Consider the following 27116-nt stretch of genomic DNA (forward strand, 5'->3'; position numbering starts at 1 on the left):
TCATCCTTAAGACTAGCTATAAAGCATCCAACCAAGAATCGTTTGGGTAACCCATCCATTTGGTGAGAAAGCTTCTCAAAGGATTCTTGGTAGGCTTCCACAGTAGTGGTTTGTTTAAGCCGGGTTAACACATTCGAGGGGTCTTCATAGTCAGTGGGACCAAAACGATGAAGCAACAACTTAGAGAACTCTGGCCATGTTAATGGACCTTGGAATTTCGTTAACCAACGGTACCACTGCAGAGTAATTCCATCCAAGTGGAAGGAGTCAAGTTGGACAATCTGATCTGCTGGTATGTTCTTAAACTCGAAATATTGTTCTGCTCGATAAAGCCGGGCCAAAGGTTCTTTGCCATTGAACCGTGGAAAGGATAGATTGAGTTGAAGAGTTTGGTCCATCCCTGAAGAATCGGTTCATGGTAGAGAAAGCGGCTGATGGGATTCAGCAGGAGCAAAAAGATTAACATCCTGGCTTTCCCCACTCTTACGAGAATTTTGGAGCCGTAGATGTTGCACCTCAGTCATTAATTGTTGTAATGTAGAGTGTACTTGATCGAAGTTAGACTCATGCCTAGCCAACATTTCGTTAACTTCGTTACGGAACTCTGCATTGCTCTTCCCTCGGGTCTCCATGGAATGCGGAACCTGGCTTTGATACCAAAATGTTGCACACCTTAGTTTAAGTAGGAGAAAATACCCCTGTTTTGAGAAGTGAAAACAGCACAAGAGAGAGAAAATAAATAAATGTCAAGAACTAGAAGAAGGAAATCGGATAGAAAGAGAAGGTTGTATTTGAAACTTGAGTCATGCCCTTTTATTAATAATCCGAAGCCTTTTTATAGGCACATAACAACTGAAATAGAAAAAACAACTACCCACTAAGTGAAACCTAACAGCCTACTAAGTGAAACAACCTAACAGATATAAAAAAAATAACAAAAGATAAAACGTGCTTATTCAACTACTTGCCAAAGGACCTGGTCAATGAACCAGAAGAACAATTAATAAACTATCCTAATTAACAACCCCTCCTTTTGCATGAGTCAATGAACCAGAAGAACAATTAATAAACTATCCTAATTAACAACCCCTCCCTTTGCATGACCCATGCAGACTCACGTCCCCATCACAAAATAGACATTGCAGTGAAAAGAATCCAACCTATAAATAAGAGGGAATTTAAGGTTTGTAATTTCGTGTGCGCATGAGAAATCAGAGCACGAGGCCGAGTGGTAATGTGGTAGCTCTGATGGTAAGAGTACCACCAACCCAAACCTGTGAGCTGGGTTCGAGCCCTCAAACTTGTGAGCTGAGTTTGAGCCCTTAGTCAAAAAACAAAAAAAACAAAAAAAAAAAAGAGAGAAAACAGAGCACGAAGAAAATGGCGATGCTATTCCATAGCGGGCAAACAGCAACCTTCAATTAGTTCCTTTCTTCAATGTTCGTCTTTGCAGTTGTAGTGGCTTAGATGAATACAAAGGCTTTGTACATTTCCTTTTTTCAAATAAATAAATTTTATTATATTTTACAAAAATGTCAGCCGCTTTTCTTTTGCCAGATCTTTGACGTGGAAAATGATTCACTATTTTTTATTTTTTTTATTTTTTTTTTATTTTTTTGTTGTATCTTTGGGAGTTCAATTTTGCAAATCTTCATGTTTTTGGCAATGCTTTTTATATTTAGAAGGAACCAATTATAAGTGATAGCTAGCGTATTCTATTGACCCGTTTTTATAATAATTTGTAGCTTATATATATATATATATAAGACAATTCGTGAATGCTGAATTTTTACATTTTGGTTATATTATCCGAATTGTAACAATGCCAAAAATCATTGCTTCATTGTAATTGGTGATTTTAGGACTAGAGTTCTAGTAAAATAATGTGAGCTCCATATTGTGGTTGGAGGGTTACAATAGTGAAAGGAGCATGAGCATAAGATGGCGAAAGCTCAAATGTGAAATTCTGTAAGATCAAAGATCTAGCCAATTTGGCTTTATAATTGCAAAAATTTTGTCCAATGCAAATTCTGGGACCCCACCGAAATGGAAAGAATGGAACTTGGCTCTCTATTGCTTTTGAAATTCCTTCTGCAAACCTCTCTGGTTTGAACTTGTCTGCATCATACCCCCATTGCTTTTTGTCATGGTGAAGAAGAATTATGGGCAAGGAGACCTTTATTCCTGCTAGTAATGACAATTTTCCAATATTTGATTGTTTATCATCTGTTCGTTCAAGATAAGCCACTAGTGGCTATAATCTCAGAACCTCATATAAGATCATGTTAACCTAAGAAAATGATTCTCTCTGGATTTATAAAAATTATAACAAAAAAAAGAAAAAGAAAAAAAGAGATAGTTCTTGAGATTAAAAACGTTTATCACACTTACTACTTTAAGGTGATCTAGTCCATCAAAATCTGGTTTTTGGTTACCAAAGACTACCAATACCTCTTCTTTTGCTTGATCTTGCCAATTTGGAAGCCTACTCAATAAGATCATTGTCCCAACAAGCAATGCTGAGGTAGTCTCTTGGTCTGCAAAGTAAAACAGCTTACATTCCTCAATTACATCTTCGATGCTCATCCCGATGTTGTTGTTGTTGTTGTTCCCATGTTTTTGGATTTCTTTGCAATTAGATTCCAAAAGTATGCCTAATAGGTCATATTTAGTCTCTTCGTCAGCTCTAATTGCTTTCACACTTTTGTTGATTATTTCTTTGCGTGAATTTCGTATTTGTTTCAGTTTTTTTTCATTTTTTTGTTCATCTTAGTTGACAGAAACCTCCTCAGAAACAATCCTTGTTATTGTTTATAGAAGATATAGAAGACTTCAACAAGATTGAATTTTACTTTTGCCTCCATCCTGGAATGTAAACAGATTGTACAGCTTTAATTGTGAGTTGAGCTTGCTCCTTCTAGAGTTGAAATATTCTTCTTCCTTCTTCATAGCTACTTCAAAATGCTGCTCGAGAGATGGCATTTTCAGACAAATTTTGAAGATCAGGCTATACATCTAACTCACATGTACCTTGGTTAGACAAGGATCTCGTCCAGTTGTTAATCATCTCGTTGCAACTTAGATCAAATGCAGGCACCATATTCAAAATACAAATTAAGCAAAATGAAGTATTAAAAAAAAAAAAAAGAGATCGGAAGGGTCAGCACCACATTGATCATATAAATTAGAACACAAGAACATTTATATTAAATTACATTCCAAAAACTTAAGCTATTAGATGTGGATTACTATATATATTTAACTTGTCTAATATTCCACTTACTTGTAGGCCATTTTAAACTCTGGTACCATATTAAATTATTATTAGTCTAAAAAGTTTAAGATGTTAGGATATTATGCTAGGATATCATATTAAATTATCATTGATCTCAAAAAGCTTGTCTAACAATTTATACATTTCTTAGTATCAAAAGCTTAAAATGTTATGATGAAATTTATTACGTACATTAAGCTTGTCTAACAATTTACACATTTCTTAGTAGTGACATTTTTCTTCTATATTTATGTTCTATGACTGAGTGAAAAGATCAAAAACACCTTCAACTTCTGTAGATGGAAAGCTGGGTTGATGGTTTTTTAATTAGAATATGCTAACTTAAGAATTCTGTTATAAAGACATGTTTTTATTACCAACCACATGGAAAGAAAGCAGAAATTCATTGTATTAATTAATGTAATCTTGAAATGTGTAAATTGTTAGACAAACTTGATATACACTTATCATAGAACATGTATATGAATGGTACATATATAAACACGTTAATTATTCATCAGTTTATAGTATTACTTATGTTTATATAAAATAATATGAGCTCCAAATTGTGGTTTAAGAGTACGGAAAACGTGTGGAGCATGAGCATAGTGTAACACCCCATCCCGAACCATGTCGAAAATTTTTGCACGTTGACCGAGGTTGACTGTTGACCGTTGACCGAAAGGGTCAAAAGTTGACTTTTTGACCCGGTTGGAATGATAGGTTGACTGAGGTACCGTTACGAAGTACACATTGGCACGAGTTTGTAGACTGGTAGCACGTTGAAAATGGAGCTACGGTTTGAAAGTTTTGAGCAAAACAAGTTGAGGTCCAAACTGTCCAAGGGGTGCCGGAGTTGATTTTTTATTCATGCAAGGTTGAGCTTTGACTCATGCATGGTTGTGAAGTGCTCGTCGATACGAGTCCGTAGACTAGCGGCACGTCCGATTTGGACATGTGGTTTGAAAGTTATGGACCTGTAAAGTTTTTCAAATACTGTATTATTTTAATATTATTTTTACACGTATAACGATGTGCCACGTGTGACTCAATGAAGGTGACCATGTGTCATCATGGTGAAATGCCACATGTCAACCATGTGTAAAATCAAATTATTTTTTTATTATTATTTTAAATGATAATATTTTAATTATTTTTATTTTATTTCTTTTTCTTTTCCTTTTCTTTTCTTTTTTTCTTTTTCTTTTTCTTTTTCTTTTCCCCACGTGGGAAAACACCTCCCTTTTCTTTTCTTTTTTCTTTTTTCTTTTTTTCTTTTTTCCTTCTTCTTCCCCGAGCCCGAAAGACAAAATATGCAGAAAATTTTTTCTCCCTTTCTCTCTCCTTTGACTCTCTCACCCTCTCCCTGTTGGCCGGATTGCAGTCGCCGGAGTGCTACACGCGCCGGCCACCGTCCAAGCCCGCCACCTCGCGACCTCGGCCACCAAGTTTCCCCTCCAGCCGCCGCCGGACGCGCCCAGATCGGGCCGGCGAAGTCACGGCGGCAAGGTGAAATTTTTCCGGCGATTCTCGCCGTTTCCGACCAACCCAGCCCGTCCCATACCTCTATCCCACTATTTTCGACCCCTCTGAGTCCATTTCCGGGGTTAGATTGCCCAAAATCCCCACCGTTTGAAAGATCCCTCAAGATCAAAACCGGCCGAAGCTTTCCGACCAAATTCCGGCCACCTCCGGCGGAATTGGGGTCGATGGAGACCGGTAATGCACTCCTCGTCCCACGAGCTTCGATTCGGTATATTATTCGCCTATTTTAGTTAACGTTTGTGTTTGACCCCCCGGGTAGCGGGTATTATTTACCCGAATAAAATATTAATTTATTTGACTGTCTGTGAATTTTGTTCTAGGAGCACCGGTGAGTCGTAGAATTGATCCCGTGGTGGATCATGGTTTAATTGCGTGCTCCAGGTGAGTGACCCACCTTTAAAAATATTTTTGGGGTAATTAATTATGTTTAATTGGTATTTAAATTGGTATTTAAATTATGCTCATGTGGTGTGGTTTAATTATGGTTTTATTGTGGTTTAATTTATTTATTATGCATGAGCAAAGTGTATTTCGGTAGTATTTGTACGTGGTTTCAGTATTAATTTTTCGGGCATAATTGGGTTAAATATTTTACGAAAATATTTGTTTAAATTTTATAAATTATGCCCGCGGTATTTTTATGGTTGCATCTCGTACTTCGAGAAAATTGTGGTTTGTTTGTTATCGAGGTTTCATACCGGGTTGGTTAAATAAAAATATGTGGGATGGTATGTTGTGAAAAATTTGGTATACTTCCCACGGTAATTTTGGAAAACGGTACGGTTGGTTATTATTGTTTATTTTTAGACGCACTCATACAGTATTGGTGTTCTGGTGTATGGTGTATGGACACGTGGTAGCACGCGGTTATTATGTGGTTTAGCGTGCGGTTATTACTTCACCCGTGAGTTGCCATTGGACCGTGGGCAGGCAAGGTTATTGTTGTGCACAGCCGCCCCCCTCCTTGGCCGGGTTGATGGTTTTAGCAGCGGTACTGTCGGGACGCCGGAGTGACCGTTGCAGGTTTCTCTCTTTAACCCCCCGCCAGTCGGTGCTCAGGACGCTGGGTATCGAAGGGCATCACCGGTATATGGTGTGGTGCGTCGGTGTAAATTGCAAATAATTTTTTAAACCCCAAAGGTGTTCTAAAATTATTTATTATAAATTGTTGCAGTTTATTTATATTTGGGGTATTTATTTATTTATTTATTTATTTGTTGTTTATTAAATTATTTGGTCCCTTGGTTTTCGGGAAGTACGAACATCGGGTTTTGTGAAAATGTTTTAAAAGGGGAACTTTTCCAACTGAGAGAATTGTAAGGGTTTTGAGAGAAATTATTATTTCTAATTAATTATTATTTATCTACGTTATTACTGTGATATTATATTGTATAGCAGATAGGGTCACTCACTGAGATGATTAGCATCTCACACTCTTAAATTCCGTTCCCCTAGGTTCAGGTTGGAGACGTTGATTGTCCGGGGCGAGCCCAACGTCTCAGTTCGTTGCCGAAGGTTCAATAAGTTTTTCTTCCCTTTTTCCTCTCTAACTTGTATTGCTTCTTTATCTGTCATTTTATAAATTCCATATGTATCTGTATAATGCTCTGTATACTGTATTGTTGTTTTTATGCACTGGGTTGCTGCTGTTGTTTCTTTTGAAGTGCTGCAATTTATGGAACCAATCTGTAGTTTGCGGGAGGAATAAGGGGATGAATTTTTGAAGTGTGTTTTCAGTGCAGGTGATTTGTGGTAAGTAAATCCCTTAGGGGAGGCTCTGCCAGATTTTCCGTTGGAGGATTCGGTAGGGTTTCCCTGGGATCAGGGCTTGTCTAGGGTTCCGGGGAAGGAATTCTGGACGGCTCCTGACAATAGGATGGGGATAGCTCAAATATGAAGCTTTATAGAATCATTGACAAAGCTATTTTTGCTTCCACCAGGGAGAAATTTTGTCCAATGCAAATCCGAGGTCCCCAGCCGAAGGGAAAAAAGCAAAATGCACCCTTTGTGGACTTTGAAACTCCTCCCGAAAATCTCTCCGATTTGAACTCATTTGCATCTTCACCTCACAATTCCTTGTCATGATGAACAAGCAGTGTTGGTACAATGATTTGCCCTCCAGCTGGTAATGTCAACTTTCCTAGTTGTGTTTCCTTGTGAACTTTTTGATGAAATGCAAACGCGGGTGGGTATAACCTAAGCACTTCATTCAAAATCATAGTAACCTGCATGTGACAATTTTCAATTCTCATTTGTCAGGTCAATATGCACATATATACATATATATACTGTCAAACTAGGATAGTTTGTTTTCGATTTTAACAAAATCAGGATGTCATATATTTAGCCACGATTACATGTAAATTGTTAAAATTTAGATATTTTATAGTGTGGGCCATCCATATGCGGATCCGCACCAAAACAGACGTTTTTTTTTCAAAAAGTGCCGGTTTTTTATGCAGTCCGCACCGTAGAATTACTCTATATATATATATATATATCCAACATTATAGGATGAGAATAAAGTGCAAAGTGTATACATATATAAATAATCTACTGACTCAAATCAAATAGCTTATATTGAGCATTTTAATGTCTTATTACCTATTATTGGTAATAAGCCACATGCCTATTAAAAATAAACTGGAGAAGCCCAATAAATTATACATATATATATATATATATATGTATATATATGTATAATGAAGATTTTCCTATCAAGACGTCCTATTTTTTTTTTTTTTTTCATAACCTGGATTATTTCAAATTATTTCAAAGGTTGATATATAAAAAGGATTTTAATACATCCCTCAACTCATTTTGACAACCAAAATTATTTTCTATCTTAATATTTGAAACAATTCAAAAAGTAATGATAAAGATTTTGATGATTTTCCAATCAAAACGTCTTGATAAAAGACTAATTAATTGTATAATATGTTTATTGTTGCCAAAAACTTGCAAAATATACTTATGACTTTAAGTTCGGTTAAGCCATCAAAGTCTGGTTTGTTGTTTCCAAAAGCTTACGAAACCTCTTCTCTTGCAAGCTGTTGCCAATTCGATACATACTCAACAAAACGATGGTCCAAACAAGCAACACTGTGGTGGTCTCTTGGCCTGCAAAGTAAAATAGCTTACATTCCTCAATCACATCCTTAGTGCTCATCCCAAAACTCTTCTTGCTTCAATGTTGTTGAATTTCTTTAAAGTTGGACTCCAAAAGTATGCCTAATAAGTCATCTTTATTTCCATCTCCCACTTTCATGAATTTCTCTTTTTTTCTTTTTTCTTTTTTTTTCTACTACTTCCTTGAGTGAAGCTTTTATTTCCTTGTCAATTTTCTTCATCCTCTTGTTCATCTTTATAGGCAAAAAACTACATGCACATTTTATATTATTAAATACTATTTGTGCATATAGACATATATACATTTGTACAGTTTCGATCTATTGATATAATATAGTTCTTATATTATGTTGGATATTACTAATATGATAAATATGAAGAATTATCAATTTCAAATTATTAATTAATGTAACACCACTATCATTATTTGACACGTTTTTATATTTTCAGATTTTATTTTCAAAATGTTTCTAACATATGATTATTTTATATATATATATATAAATATAATTTGTTATGGATGATGTCTACCATGTGATGGGTGTAGACAGACTGAAGAAAGGTCGTTACAAGTTGAGCTTACTCTATTAGGAGTTGGAATATTTTTCTTCCTTCTTGGTAGCTGCTGCCAAAGGCTGTTCTGGAGATCACATTGGCTGACAGATTTTGTAGAAAAAGCCACACATCCAACTCACATAATCCTTCTTTTGACACCAAAGCCTCCCATTTGCTAATCATCTCGCTACAACATTCATCAAATGCTGGTAACATTTTCAACATTAATCACACACATAGAGCTCATTTGGTACCCAGTATTGGATTGTACTGAAATATATTATATTATACCTATGCTGTGCTTGGTGCTGAATTGTATAAAATAATACAGTGGTTCATACAACAGTATATTATATTGTATTATTTTTTATTTCATAAAAATACACATTACAAAAATATCTTATATTCCTCTTTCCATATTATTTTCATTTTTGAAAAAATAAAATATTACTTTGAAAAAAACTTAAAAATTACTAAATTGGCAATTTTCTTACATTCCATTAAATATCAGAAACTATTTCTTGGGCAATTGGTTTCCATTAAAAAAAAAAAAAAAAAAGAAGTGTCAAACAGTTAAAAGAAACCAAATGACCAGCTCACATGAGAATTAAAGTGAGTGGGTCATAATGCTTTGCAATTGCAAGTACCTTCCCGTGAAGTCTTCTCTCTCGCACACACACGGCAGAGAGCCAAGTAAACACAGCAATTCTCACACACAGCAGAACTTGGCAAAGCATGGAATTGTCATAGATAATTTATCGAACAGCTGGCATGCAATGTTAAACAATTGTTATCACTCTCATATTACATGGTTTTCTTCTCCCCAACAAATAGAAAAGACAATAGAAAACGATAAAATACAACTGAAACAATAATAAAAGCAATGCTTTCATTTTTTAATTCTGTTTATGGTTATGCAAGGGGAAAAAAACAAAAAAAAAAAAAAAACCAGTGGTTGCAACCCAGTCGGCCATGAAAGGAAAAGAAATACAGATTAGCAGCTGCCCATGAAGAAAGGAAGAAAATGAGAAGATTTACTTGCAATCGACGTGAGACAGATCACGAATATTCTGCTTTTCATTGTAATTGGCAGATCAAAAGAGGGAAAAAATTTAAGATGAGAGTGAGAAAAAGAATAATATAAAAACCATCAACTAGATGGTTTTTTGAAGATCGAAAAAGAAAAATTGGGTGAAATTGGTGAAAGGAGATTGCATATAGATGAGATGAGAGAAAAAAAAATTAATACAAGGAAAAAAAAAAAGAAATCCAAAAATAACAGATTGATTGAAAGGAAATAAAAATGGAGAAGACTTACCAGAGATAGAGACCGGTGGAGGAGGAGACAGCAGGGAGAAATAGCATAGATGGAGAAAAAGTTGCGTATTAGGTTATACAAGGAAAAAGGAAAAAACACGGAAGATAGATGAGATATAAAAATAATAATAATAATAATAATACAAGGAGAAAGAAAAAAAAAAGAGCAGATTGATTGAAGAGAAAAAAAAAATGGAGAAGACTTACCAGAGACAGAGATCGGGGGAGAAGAAGCGGAGTAGATCGAACGTTGTATTAGATAATACAAGACAAAAGCTTTGTATTAGATTATACAAGGAAAAAAACACGGAAGGGTATTACATAATACAATATCCTTCGTGTGTCATCTATCACCAAACATCGTATTAAGTAATACATTACAGTCCAATACATCCTAATCGCCCTACCAAACACGCCCATAATGTATAACACAAATAAGTAATAGTAATCAAATTCAGGCCCCAAAAAAATTAATAATAATCAACCATTCACCAAAAAAAAAAAAAAGTAATAATAGTAATTAACCATTAGTTTCAGACTAAACTTAGATTGATAGAAAAGTGAAATTTTTAATTTAGATCAATTAATTTTTCTATGACTGCTCAAACAGATTCATATGTATTCATTTAAAAACAGTAAAGATTTTAAAATTTTAGGATAGTGAGTAATTCAACAAGTTAAAAACCAAACTAACTAGTGTAAAAATCCAATTTTTGAGTCGGAAAACAGTTGGTCTATGTAAAAAATAGCTCTAAATCAATATATACACAAGACGAATGTTATATCTCACCATTGGTGATTCATTATTAATGAATTCTTCTTGTTGACATATAACAATTTAATACTATTAAAAGTTTACTTTCTCATATTAAAATTTTAATTATTTAAAACAATATTAAATGTAGCTAATTGATATTTTTCTTAATCAGTATAAGTCTGATGATGAATAATAACGATGACAAATAACAAAACTTTAAATATAAACAGTAAAAGCATACTTTCCATTAGTTAAGCTGATGTTCCAATCAAGAATGATAAAAGGATTCTTAATTCTCTGCCGTTTATTTTCTTCCCGCTGATCTTTTCCCTGCTATATAATAGACCAATTGATTTATATTATGTATATCCCTACCATACCACTATTTCTCTGTTTTCCTCTGTTCCTCTAGTCCAATTGTGTATATTTTATATATACTAGTAGTAAATTTTTTGGTGAATTAAATGCTAGTAGAATATGTATGTATAAATTACTGCATATATCTAGAAGTAGATGTCTAGATGAAGATATTTCAAATTGGTTTTAAAAATAATGATAAATAATAATAGTAAGTATGGAATGCCTTCAGCTTCTCTATGTTGAATGCTGGGTTAATAATCCTGCGGTGTTTAGCCCATTTCCCATCCTCGTAATTTGCAAGACCTGTTGCTAGTGACTTTACAAGTGAATTTGAATATGGCTTTTGAAAATCACCATGTCTGGCGAAGATATCCTTCGCATCTTTTGGATTGCTAACTGTCACCGTTGGAATGGGGCCAGCCTATATAAAAGAGTAGTGACCTACATTACTTTATGTATTTAGTCATAAAAAATAAAAATTAAAAAATTAAAAAAAAAGCTACTATTTGTCACCTTGGAGTATCAGTGGGTCCCATATTAAAGTTTAATATTAATATAAAAGTATCAATATTAATTTTTTTGATCATAGGTCAATATATTAATTAAATACATCAATTTTTTTAAAAGTAAATATATCAAATTAATACTTATCATTTTAATATCGTTTTCATACAGTGATAAATAAAAAAGTTTTGACAGTAATAGTACATTTATTAATTTTTGAAAATAAATTAATCTTCTTTTTTCTTTTTAGAGAGAAAAACTAATAGTAAAATAATTATATAATCTTCTTTACTAAAGAGTTGGTCCCTACCCAATATTCAAAAATTAACAATAAAAAAGTATTTTATTCGGTGAAATATTTGGAGAATCAATTTTTTTTTTTCCAAAAAGAATATTTTTGTTGAACAAGTGGCTGAGAGAGGATGTCCGAATAAAATGAAATAAGATCTGTACACATGGAGTGTGTTTGGTAACAGGATTTATTTTGAGAAGTTAAAAATAAGTGCTATTCTTCTTTATTTTTCCCTTCCTATCCCTTCTTCAACATGATTTATCATTTTTTTTTTCCAATTCAACACATTTTACTTAATTCAAAAAATCAATAAATTGTATTAATTAATATAAAAAAAATTAATCCGATCTAATTGACATCAAATGGAGAATTAGATTAAATTTTATCCCATTCCATTCCATCTCATCAAATCCAATTGAAATAATATCATTTTCCTATTTTGCGTATACCAAACGCACCTAATATTATTCTAAATAAAATTATACAAAATACTCATACATGTTCTTATAGGCAGTGAAACAAAAGTCGTCAAAATCGATGAAAAATCGGGGATAATTTCAATTGGCGGCCGCCGTCAACACCGATAGGGGGGGGGGAGTTTTTTGTCAGAAATGCCACCGATGTGTAGCAAGAATCGAGAGAAGTCGTCGAAATCTTAAAAAATCAGTGGAAATTTCCTTCTGTTGGTGGAAAAAGCTGGCCGAGAACTTGCGTGTGTGTGTGTGTGTGTGTGTGTGTGTGTTGTGATCGAAAGGGAAAGAGAGCTGAAGGGAGGAGGAAGGAAGACATGGAAATTTTTTTGGTTTCCTTTTTTCTTTTTTTTTTTTTTTTTGGTTGATAAAAACATAGGTGTTTATTAATTAAGAGACCAGAATACAAATGTCAGCCTGAAGGATATTACTTAGCCACGAGCAGCCAACCTCAAGCCATGACTCATAAATAGTTTTTTTTTCTTTTTTTGATTTAAAAAAAAAATGTTAATGAAAGTGTAACGGTAAAAAATAACATTATATTTTATTTATTTATAAATGGTTTGTAATATTTATAAAATATTTTATTATTATTTATTTTAATTATTATATTTTTATATTATTTTATTATATTAATTATTTCATACCTAAATATTTATATTTTAAATTAAAAATTTATAATTTTTGTAATTTTATTGATATTTCCATCGATATTAGATCTCTATATCCCAATATAAAAAATATCCATACATATTAATTAATTAGAACAATTTAAAAAAAAAAATTAGAACAAATTCATACAACCCATGAAATCTCACAACGTTGGCCAATTTCAATTAACTCTTTCAAATCCATCCCAAAAAAATTAACTTTTTTTTTATAGGTTAAACAATTTGGGGGGCAAATTAAGCATATACAATTAATTTGTAAATTCATGGTTTATTTTATCGGTAGTGTGCAGAAATGATTTCGTAAAATTTTTAGACACAATCTATTTGGCTATGTGTATATATATATATATATATATATATAAATAGCAATTGATGAAATGGAACTATATATGAAAAGCGAAAGAGAATAATTGGCGCGCGCGCGCACACACAAATTTGTATATATAAAAATTACCAAAATTCTTGACCGTCAGATGGAGATGGGAAGGACACGTGGAGTTATATCATGGGAGAGATTCATGGGTTTTGATTTTGCTTCCTTCGTCATCATGGAGCTTTCCTTCAAGTCTCCAAATAGAAATCGATAAGAATTGCCAGAAAGACCTTGTTGTCTCAGGAACCTTTCTAGCCTCTTCGGCCCGAACCAAACCCAGTTCAACACCCTCCATGCCAACGCAATCACTATGCTAACCAAACCCACATACACTGCGACTGCGGCTCTGGCACCTGAAACTTCCATTTGGAGATAAGAGATGGAGGGAAGCTAGAGGCAAGGAAGCAGAGGTGGATTCTATATGAGTGGCTACAGAGCGGTGGATCTATTTTTATCATTTGTGGTACATATGGGTAAGAAGTATTTATTCTGGTGACGTGGAGAAACGGATGAGAGGTCCGCATAATCAGGGAAGCAAAAATCGTCGAGACGGTGGAAATGTCGGCGACAGTTTCCGTTGTCGACCCCGTCCGACACCGACCAGGGGGGAAAGAAGTTTCTTGCACGTGTGTCGTCGATTTGTCACTGGAATCGATGGAAGTCGACGGAATTGTCCATTGTCGGGGAAGATTTTGGGTTTTGGGTGGATAAGATGGAAAGATCGGTCGGTTGTCGACAGGAAAAGGTGGAAATTTTTGGGATATGTCGGCTGGACTGGTTGGGTGTGTTTGTGTTGATTTATGTGTGTGTTTGGTTTGTGGTAATCGGTCGAAAAAAAACTGAAGGGGGAAAAGATGGGGATACACAGGGAGAAGAGAAGAGAAGAGAAGAGAAAAGAGAGGGCCGAAATTGGAAATTTTGGTTTTTTTTGTTTTTGGTTATTAATTGATCTGGCACAGAAGAGAGGGAGGAAGAAGACGAAGGGAAGAGAGGAAGAAGAAGAAAGGATAAGAAAGAAATCTTTCTTCCACGTGGGGGAAGGGAAAGAGAAAGAAGAAAAGAAAAAAAGATAAGAAAGAAATCTTTCTTTCACGTGGGGGAAGGGAAAAAGAGAAGAAAAGAAAAAAAAGATAAGAAAGAAATCTTTCTTTCATGTGGGGGAAGGAAAGAGAAAGAATAAAATAAAAAAATAAATAAAAATCTATGTGATGGTGATTTGTCGTGGTGGTATGAAAAAGTGAGAAGCAACTAATTCAATTATATTCTTAGCTTTTACCTCATCTAATTCATGTTATTGTTTTTAGTTATCATTTTTAATATGCTTGATTTTTACTATGATAATATTTTAATATACATCTTTTTATTTTTTTATTTTAGTGTTTAATTTAATTTTATTTATTTTTTTAATAAATTTAATTTTATCTATGTGAAAATAAATAAATAATATTGTTAGTTTTTTTTTTGTTATATAATATATAAGATTTTAGTATATATATTTAATTGGATGCGTATTTTATTATATTTTATTATTATTGTACTCTAATTATTGAATTTTTATATTATTTTATTATATTAATTATTTTATATCTCAAAATTTGTATTTTAAATTAAAAATTTACAGTTTTCATAATCTTATCGATATTTTCATCGATATTTCTGTAAATTCATACCTTCGATATTTTCATCGACATCGATATTTTCTTCACTGCGCATAATCATCTACTGAGGCAGGCCCGTCACAACCCTCTACGTGGTTGCATGCAAAAATTATTGGAGGGCCCGTATCAAATATTGTTAGTATTTTTTTAATTTTTTTAACTTTATATATATATATATATATATATATTAGTTTTTAGGTAAATTTAGATAATCAATATATATATATATATATATATATTTTTTACTGATAATGAAATATGTAAGTAAAAAATTTAATCAATTATGCTAACATAAATTAGAGAATACATATTAAAATACATATGTGATTTAGTTTCATATGATAAACAATAATATAATTAGAATATTAAAAACTACAGATATGGATTCGTAAGAAACAAATACTATGCATATATATATATATATATATATATATATATTATAAGAGTGGACAATATAAAATAATTAAATAAATTACAAATAGTAGGTAATATGAAATAAAAATAAATTGAGAGGTCCTTAATCTATCTTTTTCTTTTCAACTATTAAAATTTTAATACAAATATAGAAAATAAAGAATTTAATTTTTTGATAAAATGCAATGAATAGTTGATTGATGTTATGTTTCAAAAATAAAAAATAATAATTAATTGCAGTTAATATAAAATTCAAAAAAATCAATTTATATATTTTCTAAAAAAATTATTCTATATTATTTGTTAAATAAAGACTAAAGTATAGAAAACAATATATAATAATTTTTAATATAATCTTTTTTGGCCCCTTTATATTGGGGGCAAAGGTCTATGCCGTAAACAGGGCTTATAATGAGGCAATATGATATTGGGGTATTTGATTTTTATTTTTTTTTATTTTTTGGTATTGGATGTGCAACAATTCAAACCACACAGTAATATCGTTATCTAATAATTTGAAAAGCATATAATACAATATTATAATTTTATATGGATTTAATAATATATGAAATTTCTATTAGAATAAAGTGAAAATTGTAGGACCTATATAATCAATCATAAATGGATTTTTAAAACGAGTTAAAAGTTGAAAAGCAGAAGAAAATATGTAATTAGCATATGATTTTTGTCATGTGGACATAAAAGTATGATTATGCATAAGTCTATGACACTCTATTTCTCGCTTGCATAGGAAGATACACGGGTTGTTTGGGTTTGGAGCGCAAGTGTGCTTGCTTTTGTGAAAACAATAAGAGAAAAATGTTAGAGAAACTTGAGCCCATTCAGAGCTTTGGGTGTTCAATTTTGCAGGTGAAAAAGCTTTAAATATCATCATTAATGTTTGGTTTCTCCATGGAAGATTTATGCGTGTGAAATCTGGTTTACATGTTTGTTATTATTTCCGACGACTACTGCTGGAGTTACTTGTGAAATTGCATAAATGGGGTTATTATGAAAGAGAAAAGAGCCCTTGGAAAAAAAAATATATATATATATATATATATGATAGTTCCAATAGTAAAATAATTTTATTTGTGTTGAAAATACGAATTCGAATAATAAAAAATAATAATAATAATTCGTAAATTAAATGAATTATTATTATTATATATATATATATATATATTTTACTTATTCTAAAAAGTAAAAATGATGAGTGAGATAGTTTTAAATAACAAGATAAATAAAAAAACAGATAAAATCTTTTTGCACACGCCGGTTTATCTTCCTCATCCTTCCCTTCCAGGCTTACATATCCAATATCCACTTATCTGTTAATTGGTACATTTCAGCTTAATTTACAAACCCCTTTCAAATCCTTTAAAAGAATCAAAGTAAGAAAATAAAGAAAAATAGTATTATTAATATGCTTTGATGTGCCTTTGTTTGATTTTTTGTTATTTTTTTAATAAAAAATTCTTCACTTTTCTATGTCTTTATTACCATTTTTTTGTTTTTATAAAGCTTCACAACTTAACTCTTCCTATCTCTCTGTATTTCTAATCTTGTCTGCTCCGTTCAAACCCATTGCAGGGATACTATGCGTTCTTCATTTTTTTTTTTTTTCTTTTTGCTCTGTTATAGATTATACTTATTAAAAGAAAAAAAAAAAAGCCCCAAAAAGAAAGGGTTTGGTTGAGGTTTAAATCTAGTGAAGCTAAGGTTGTTTGAACAAAAAAAGGAGTATTCATTTTTTGGCCTCTCAAATTTAAACAAACAAAACCCACTGTCTTTTTACCCTTTTCATTTGAGCTCTGTTTTTAGGAGCCTTTGGTTGAATCTTATATTTTCTTGGTTTTTTTGTTCTTCAAAAACCCACCATTACTATAAGCCCATAACAATTTGGTGTTCTTCAATTTCTTAAGAAATCGATCAGGAGAGGACCAGAGATCTATAGAAAATGGCTATAGAGATGGAAAAAGTAGTAGAGCGTGTGCAAAAGATTTACATTTTCCAAAAAGAAAATTAAATGAGATGATGAGCTGTTATGACATGGCATTTTCTTACATATGGCATAAAATGACTTAAGTGGTATCAACTCCGCTGCATGCAAGATTTTCTCCAATTACAGAGGCAAAACATTGATTAGAACCTGATCCTTACTCATCTAAGGAAATCCCTGTATAAGCTATACGATTGATTTTTATCACTACTTGTATGCATTTGCCAAATTTGGGAAAAATTTTGTTATGCTACATTTGAGACCATAATATAATCACATTATTTTGAAGTTTCACAAAATTAATCGAGGAATAACTTACATTCCTCGATTACATCTTCAATACTCATCCCTACTTTGTTGCTCCCATTTTCCTGTATTTCGTTCAAATTGGGTTCCAAAAGTATGCCTAAGTAGTCTTTAGTCTCTTCACCAGCTCTTCTTTTGTTGAGTGAAGCTTGTTTTTTGTGTGTCAATTTGTTTCATTCTCTTGTTCATCTTAAGTTGGCAGAATACTATACAAAAACAATCTCGTTATTGTTTGTACAAGTTATAGAACAATTTATCAAGATTGAATTTTTACTTTTACCTCCATCCTGGAATGTAAATTGATTGAACAGCTTTAATTGTGAGTTGAGCTTGCTCCTTCTGGAGTTGAAATATTCTTCTTCCTTGATAGCTACTTCCGAATGCTGCTCTTGTGACACCCCGTCCCAAATCACATCGGAATTCGTGCACGTTGATGGAGGTTCACCGTTGACCGTTGACTTTGACCGTTGACTGAATGGATCAAAAGTTGACTTTTTGTTCCGGTTGGAATTCTAGGTTGACTGAGGTACCATTACGAAGTACACGTTCGCACGAGTTCGTAGACTAGTAGCACGTTGAAAACGGAGCGACGATTTGAAAGTTATGGGCAAAACAAGTTGAGGTCCAAACTGTCCAAGGGGTGCCAGAGTTGACTTTTTATTCATGCAAAGTTGAGCTTTGACTCATGTATGGTTGTGAAGTACTAGTTGATACGAGTCCGTAGACTAGCGGCACGTCCGATTTGAACATGTGGTTTGAAAGTTATGGACCTGTAGAATTTTTGAAACACCATATTATTTTAATATTATTTTTGAACGTGTAACGATGTGCGACGTGTGACTTAATAAATGTGACCATGTGTCACCATGTGGAGATGTCACATGTCAACCATGCTTAATACCCTATTATTTTATTATTGTTATTTTATATAATAATATTATTTTTAATATTATTTAATTATTTTTATTTTATTTTATTTTTATTTTTTTTCTTTTTTCTTTTTCTTTTTCTTTTCTTCTCCCCACGTGGGAAAAAAGGCCATGGGGCCGTTCCTTCTTCTTCCTCCTTCTTCTTTCTCCTTCATTTTCTGCCCCTCCGGCCATCCCTCTCTCTCCCGTGTTTATTTTTCTCCGGCCACCATTAGCTACATGCGCCGGCCACCGTCCAAGCCCACACGCCGGCGAGCTCACCAGCCAAATTTGGCGACCCGCCGGCCGGCGACGCGCCCAGATCCGGTCGGTGAAGTCGCGGCAGCGGATTGAATTTTTTATGGCGATTCCGCCGTATTCCGGCCAGCTCAGTCCAAATTGTCACCCCTCTCCCTCTATTTTGGGTCCTCTGAGTCCAAATATGGCCTCCAATTTCCAAAATTCGAAGTGGTTTGTGAGATGCGAAGGAATCAAGACCGGCCAAAATTTTCCGGCCAAATTCCGGCCACCTCCGGCGGAATTGGGGTCGATGGAGACCAATAATGCGATTCTCGTTCCACGAGCTTCGATTCGGTATATTATTCGACCATTTTGGTTAACGTTTGTGTTTGACCCTCGGGTACCGGGTATTATTTACCCGAATAAAATATTAATTTATTTGACTGTGTGTGAATTGTGTTCTAGGAGCACGGGTGAGTCGTGGAATTGATCCCATGGTGGATCATGGGTTAATTGCGTGCTCCAGGTGAGTGACCCACCTTCGAAAATATTTTTGGGGTAATTAATTATATTTATGTGGTATTAAATTGATATCTGGAAATTATGCTCATGTGGTAGAATTTAAATATAATCGGAAAAAATATTATTTTATATATATTTACCCATTGGTGCTAAATGAAATTTTTGGGTTATTATGAAATCCCCGATTTTTATTATTGTGATTAGATGGTATTTATTACACATGAGCAAGTATTTTCAGTAATTCGTTGTGTTTGGATTTTATATTATTTTTGGGTATAATTGGTTTGAATATTTTAAGAAAATTATTTGTTCAAATTGGTGGTTTAATTTTCATAATTATGCCCGTGGTATATTATTTTTTGAACCGTGTGTTGCGAGAAAAATTATTTTTATTCGTTATCGATGTTTTCGTATCGGTTTGTTGAATGAAAATATGTGGGATGGTAAGTGTGAAAATTTGGTATATTTCCCACGGTAATTTTGGAAAACGGTACGGTTGATTTAATAATTATTTTAGACGCATTCACATAGTATTGGTGTTCTGGTATATATGTGGTTTAGCGCGCAAGTATTATGTCTCCCGTGAGTTGCCATTGGACCGTGGGCAGGCAAGTTTGATATAGTGCACATAGCCGCCCCCCTCCTTGGCAGGGATGATGGTTTCAACAGCGGTACTGTCGGGACGCCGAAGTGCCGTTTGCAAGTTTCTCTCTTTAATCTCCCCGCCAATCGGTGCTCGGGACACTGGGTATCGGAGGGCATCACTGGTATATGGTGTGGTGCGTCAATTACAAATTTTTCGGATAGAAATTTCAAACCCCAAAGAGTACAATAATTATTTATTATAATTTATTACATTTTATTTATATTTGGGGTATTTATTTATTTATTGTTTATTAAATTATTTGATCCCTTGGTTTCGGGAAGTACGATTATCGGGTTTTGTGAAAATGTTTTAAAAAGGGGAACATTTCCAACGGAGTGAATAGTGAGGGTTTTGAGAGAAATTATTATCTCAATTGTTTATTTATTTATTTATTTAATTGTTCGGTATTGATTAATTAAATCCTTTTATTTGGTATATTATTAATATTAAAGGTGTTCAGTAGATAGGGTCACTCACTGAGATGATTAGCATCTCACGTTTTTAAATTCCGTTCCCCTAGGTCCAGGTTGGGAGACGTTGATCGTCCGGGGCGAGCCCAACGTCTCAGTTCGTTGCCGAAAGTCCAAGTAGTATTTCTTCCCTTTTTCCTCTCCATCTTGTATTACTTTTTATCTGTCATTGTGTAAATTCCACATTTATTGTATAATGCTCTGTATACTATATTGGACGTGTAGTTATTATCTATGCACTGATTTACTGTTATTTTGAAGTGCTGTAAATTTGTGGAATCAAATTGTAGTATCGTGGGAGGAATAAGGGGATGAATATAGAAGTGTGTTTTCAATGCAGAAAATTTTTGGTTAGTCCTACCCTTAGGGGAGGTGCTGCCGGATTTTCCGTTGGAAGGTTCGGTGGTAGTTCCCTGGGATCAGGGCTTGTCTAGGGTTTCGAGAGGGAATCTTGGACGGGTCCTGACAGCTTTGGTTCAAGTTCCTAATGGAAAGCCTATACGAATTGCCTGCAAGACCACCTTGCCTTAAGCAACGTCGATGCCCTGTTTTTACTTTTTTTCTTTTTTTTTTAATTTTTTGTGTAAAAGAGAAGAAATCAATCATTTACCAGTAGGCTCTGAGGATCGAAAACATGGAGACAAAAAGAAATGTTTTTTTTCTTTTTTTTTTAAATTTTTTGGGTAAAAGAGAAGAAATTAATCTTAAATTTGGTGAAGAAATGACAAAAAAAAAATAAATAAATAAATATTTGGTGAGTAATTAAAATAATCTGAGAGCTAGCATGCTACTAATTTTGAGCAAAAGGAAAAAAAAAAAAAAAAAGCTAGTATGCTATGAACGTAGAAGACGGTTTTAATCATTTTATACCTTTTTTGCCTTTTTATGGCTTTCTATAGTTTTACCAAAAAAATAAAAATGGCTTTCTATAATTTTAGGAATTTCTATAAAACCGTTTTCTTGTTTAATAGCACCCCTTCATGAGGATTTTTCCAACGTCCAACGTACATTAATTAATAAAAACTCTTCTCTGTCTTCTCTCTCTCTCTGGTTTCGACGGTGCACATCATTTTTTCTTTTTTCCTTTTTTCTTTTTTTTTTTTTTTTTTTTTGGTAATACTGATAGTGCACATCATTGAGTCTTGGCAAAAACTTGCTTCTTTACACTAATTTTCAAATTAATAAGATGATAATACTTTTGCCACATCATTTAGGGCTCATTTGGCAGGCTTTGGCTAAGTGACTTCTGAGACTAAAAGACTGTTTTTTACAAATCCCATTTATTTATCTATTTTATTTTATTTTATTTTTTTCTTAGGATTACATTATGGCTTCAAAACTGTGGTTCAGTGGTTGTAAACATGTAAAATGCATGCCACATGGTTTGAGGTTTATTTACTTAAAAAAAAAAAAAAAAAAAAAAACTTTACTCGATCATTTAGTAACCAACCTGGTGTCTAGTTTTGTGGATTGCATAATGGTTTTGCTCATACAATGATTCTAAATTCAAATTCTCAACACCTATAATATCAAATAGTGTGTGCTGTTTTTATGGAAATTTTTATTTTATTTATTTATTTATTTTTAATAATTTTTGTGGGTGGTTGTTGTTGTTGTAAAGCAACTCAGCTAAGGAAACACTCGCTCGCGGGCCGCTCGGGACGTAAGAATTCGTCGTCCGATTGAACCTTCTTGTTCCTGGATGCTCCATAGAAACCCATCGCTATTAGGCTAGGCTAACTCAGCCGTTGACTTCTACTAAGGTCGGGCTAAGTAGCGCCCTTTCCTTTTTGAATAACCCATTGCTTAGTGCTAAAATCTCTATCCAATTTATCAATAATAAGAAAGAACTTAATGGATATAATAACAATTACATCCTAACTTCTTAAGTTTTAACTGATACAAAAATGTATATGTATAGTATAGTATATATAAATAAATATATATATATATATACACACTATATTTATATCTATTATTTATAATTCTATAGTATTAATTACGTTTGTGTAAAATAATACGAGCACCAAACTGTGGTTTAAGAGTAATGACAGTGTGAGGAGCATGAGCATAGGATGGGGATAGCTCAAAGGCGAATCTCTGTAGAATCATTGACAAAGCCATTTTTGCTTCCACCATGGCAAAGTTTTGTCCGATGCAAATCCGAGGTCCCCAACCGAAAGGAAAAAAACAAACTCGACCATTTATAGCCTTTGAAAATCCTTCGGAAAATCTCTCCGGATTGAACTCAGTTGCATCTTCACCCCATAGTTCTTTGTCATGATGAACAAGCAGCAGAGGTAAGATGACGTACACTCCAGCTGGCAATGTCAACTTTCCAAGTTGTGTTTTCTTGTGAACTTTTCGACTAAGTGCAGCCACCAGTGGATATAATCTAAGAACCTCATTCAAAATCATTGTAACCTGTGTGTGGCAATTTTTAATTCTCACTTGTCAGCTTAATATGTATAATATATACATCCAATACATATATATATATATATATATTGAGCATTTTAATGTCCTATTTTACCTATTACCTATTGCTTGTAATAAGACACATATGCACTCAAAATCAATAAATTGTTTGATGAAGTCCAATAAATAAAATATATATATATATATATATATTATATACATGCAGAAAATTATCATTGTTAGAATATCCTAATTTTAACATAATATATGGATGTAGCGTAAGAGTAAGGAGATTGGTTATCAATCTCTTGGTGAAAAGAGAAAGCATGTAATTATAGTGGATTCCAAATTAATTAAAATTGAAATATTTTATAAAAGAGATTGCATATAATTTTAGTGGATTCCAAATTAATTAAAATTGAAATATTTTATTGTGATCAAGATTATATATATATATATATATATATTATACTTACGACTTTAAGGCGGGTTAAGCCATCAAAATCTGGCTCCTTGTCACCGAAAGCTTGCAAGACTTCTTCTCTTGCACGGCGTTGCCAATTCGGGTGCGTACTCAATAAAATCATGGTCCAAGCAAGCAACACTGAGGTGGTCTCTTGGCCTGCAAAGTAAAATAGTTTACATTCCTCGATCACATCTTTAGTACTCATCCCAACACCCTTCTTGTTTCCATGCTGTTGGATTTCTTTAAAATTGGACTCCCAAAGTATGCCTAATAAGTCATCTCTAGTCCCATCTCCCATTTTCATTCCTTCCCCCCTTTTGTTGATCATGTCCTTGAGTGAAGCTTTTATCTCCTTGTCGATTTCCATCATCCTCTTGTTCATCTTTGTTGGCAGAAACCTGCATACACAAACCACCACCGTTGTAATTAATTTGTTACTTTATATTATTGCTATTATTTTTACAAACACATTTACATATATTTGTACAGTTTTGAAATACTGGTAACATGGTTCATCCTTATTTTGGACACCTATTGATATGACAAGTACTAAAGGGTGTCATTTGTTTAGCTAGGATTTTATTTTTCAAGTCATTAATTGATGCAGCATCTTTAGAATACATTAATATATTTCTATATTATGTTGTGAATATTTCTTAACAGATCATTACTATTTTTATATATAATTTGCTATGAAAAACTACGCCTGCATATATCGCAGACACAAATCACTTGTTTAACGGATGTAAATAGGCAATGTCTGTCATAAGATGAATGTCCAAGTCTAACATAGCAGGCCTATATATATCTATATTAAGAAGGAAATGGAGATATTGATTAATTTTTACGTTTAACAACTTAATTACCTCCATCCAGGAATGTTGACACTAACAGACTGAATATGATTCGTGACAAGTTCAGCTAGCTCTGTTAGGAGTTGGAATATTTTTCTTCCTTCTTGGTAGCTACTCCCAAAAGCTGTTCTAGAGATCGCATCGGCTGTCAAATTTTGTAGAGAAGGCCATACTTCTAACTCACATGACCCTTCTTTGGAAACCAAATCCTCCCATTTGCTAATCATCTCGCTACAACATACCTCAAATGCTGGTACCATTTGCTACATTAACCACACATATATAATGTATAACACAAATAAGGAATAAAAATCAACCATTCATCTGATAAATAAATAAAAAGTAATAATAATAAACTGCATGCGGAACCTTAGTTTCAGATTGAAATTAGGATTCATTGAAAGATGAACTATTACGCCAAATTGTTAATTTAGATCAATTTATTTTTCTACGATTGCTCAAACAGATCCATATCTATTTTTTAAAATTTCTTCATTCAATGGCAACTTAAGATTTTAAGAACAGTCCGTAATTCAACAAGGTAAAACCAAACCAACTCGTGTAGAAATCCAATTCTTAAGTCCAAAAATGGTTGTCCTGTGTTAAAATAGTTTTAACTCAATATATATATATACTATTTAACACCACCATTGATGACCCATCATTAATAAATTCTTTGTGTTGACATATAATATATAATTCAATAGATTATTTTTAAAAAATTACTTTCTAACACCAGTTGTTAAGTTTAAAAACTAAAAACAATATTAAATGCAATCAATTAATATTTTCTTCGTTAGTATAGATTTCATTAACGATAATCAATAATGACGACAAATAATAAACTCTGTATGTAAACACCAATTAAGTCAATATTTCAAAGGATGATAGAAGAATTTGCCAATTATTTTCTCCCTACTAATATTCTCCCTGCCTCCCTGCCATATTAGACCAATTAATTTATGTTGTTTATATATATATATATATATATCCCTACTACTGTCTCTCTATTTTCCTTTACTCCTCTACTCCAACTGTAGATTTTATTTATGCCAGTGAATTATATGTATGTATATAGAAATCTACTGCACATATCTAGAAGTAGATGAAGATATTTGGAAACTGCCCTTTGAGGAAGAGTCGAATTGGTTTTGATGATGCTGAGATGATGATGATGATAATAATAATATATGGATCATACCTTCAGCTTCTCAATGTGGAATGCTGGATTAATAATCCTGCGGTGTTTAGCCCATTTTTCGTCCTCGTGATTTGCAAGACCTGTTACTAGCAACTTTACAAATGGATTTGACCTTGGCTTTTGAAAATCAACATGTTTGGCGAAGACATCCTTCACATCTTCTAATTTCTAATGATTACCCTTGGATAGGGGCCAAGCCATGTAAAACAATTGTTACCTACATGACTTTATATAGTCAGTTATGAATATATATATATATATATAGATGATATTTTTAACTCTTTATGTTGAATATAAATAAACTCAATTATTTAAAATCCATGAATTTAGGTAAGAAGAAATGCATTAGTTGTCACCACTATCATGAAGCACCATGAAATTCTTATGTACTTTAGTAATTTAATTGCCTGACTTAAACTGGCTCAATTTCTCATATTAAGTTTAATATAAAAAATAATAAATAATTAAATGTATTCAATTAGTTTTTACCATTTTAATATGAACCCCACGCTGTATTATCATTAATATTGATAATTAGCAAAAAAATTTAACACACTTATTAATTTTTGGAAATAAACCCACGTTTTATTTGTTTGTACAGAAACAATCTAATAGCAAAACTACTTTTTATTATTATTTTTTTTTATTACCAAATAGAATCCCCTACCCAATATTAAGATTTTAACAACATAGAAATAACATTTGGAGAACATTTCTCCATATTTATATATATATAATCAAATAATAAAGTTTATCATATCAATTGCTTTTTATTAAGAAAAAATATTTTTGTTGAGAAATAAGCCTCCAGAGGATCCCCAATAAAATGAAAAAAGAGACTTCGTAAAGGTATATACATATAGAGTATTATTCTACAATTAAACTATATACAAAACTCATTCACAAAATATTATTTATATATATATATAGTTATTATATAGAATACTTGTAGCATTCCTTCAGATAACCAATTGCTTTTTTTTTTCTTTTTCCTCTTAAAAAATTCCTGAATTTGAATTTCCATGCCCCAATATATAATAAAAAAGAAAAAACTCATACGAATTAATTAATCAGAACAAATTCATAAAAAACAATTGAAATATAACAGTTTTGGTCAATTTCAATTAACTCTTTCATAACTTTAAATAATTGGAGAAGCAAATTAAGCATATACAATTAATTTTTAAATTTATGGTTTATTTTATCGATGGTACTTGTAGAAATGATTTAGTGGAATTTTTCGCACTTCTCTGTGTGTGTGTGTAATTAAATAGCAAAAAATGGAAGTACACATGAAAAGTGAAAGATATATATAAATATATATATATATATATATATATGTATAAAGTACCAAAATTCTTGACCGTCAGATGGAGATGGGGGAGGACACGTTGAGTTGTATCATGGGACAGATTCATGGGTTTTGATTTTGCTTCTTTTACCATCACGGAGCTTTCCTTCAAGTCTCCGAACAGAAGTCGATAAGAATTGCCAGAAAGACCTTGTTGTCTCAGGAACCTTTCTAGCCTCTTTGGCCGGAACCAAACCCAGTTCAACACCCTCCATGCCAACGCGATCACTATGCTAACCAAACCCACATAAACTGCGGCCCTGGCACCTGAAACTTCCATTTGGAGAGAAGAGATGGAGGGAGCTTTAGTGTCAGGAAGAAGGAGGTGGATTCTATACTTACATGAGCAGTTTGGTTGGTGGGCCTATTTTTATTAATTGTTGTCAGAAATATTTTGGTGATGTGCGGATGAG

General features: G+C 32.8%; 2 pseudogenes; both read right to left on the reverse strand.

Annotated features, from left to right (window-relative positions):
• Positions 1-1864: 1864 nt before the first annotated feature.
• Positions 1865-13613, reverse strand: LOC107414331 (cytochrome P450 CYP72A219-like; annotated as a pseudogene).
• Positions 13614-22242: 8629 nt separating this feature from the next.
• Positions 22243-27116, reverse strand: LOC107414285 (cytochrome P450 CYP72A219-like; annotated as a pseudogene).

The sequence above is a fragment of the Ziziphus jujuba genome, chromosome 11, assembly GCF_031755915.1.
Source record: "Ziziphus jujuba cultivar Dongzao chromosome 11, ASM3175591v1".
NCBI classification, from domain to species: Eukaryota; Viridiplantae; Streptophyta; class Magnoliopsida; order Rosales; family Rhamnaceae; genus Ziziphus; species Ziziphus jujuba.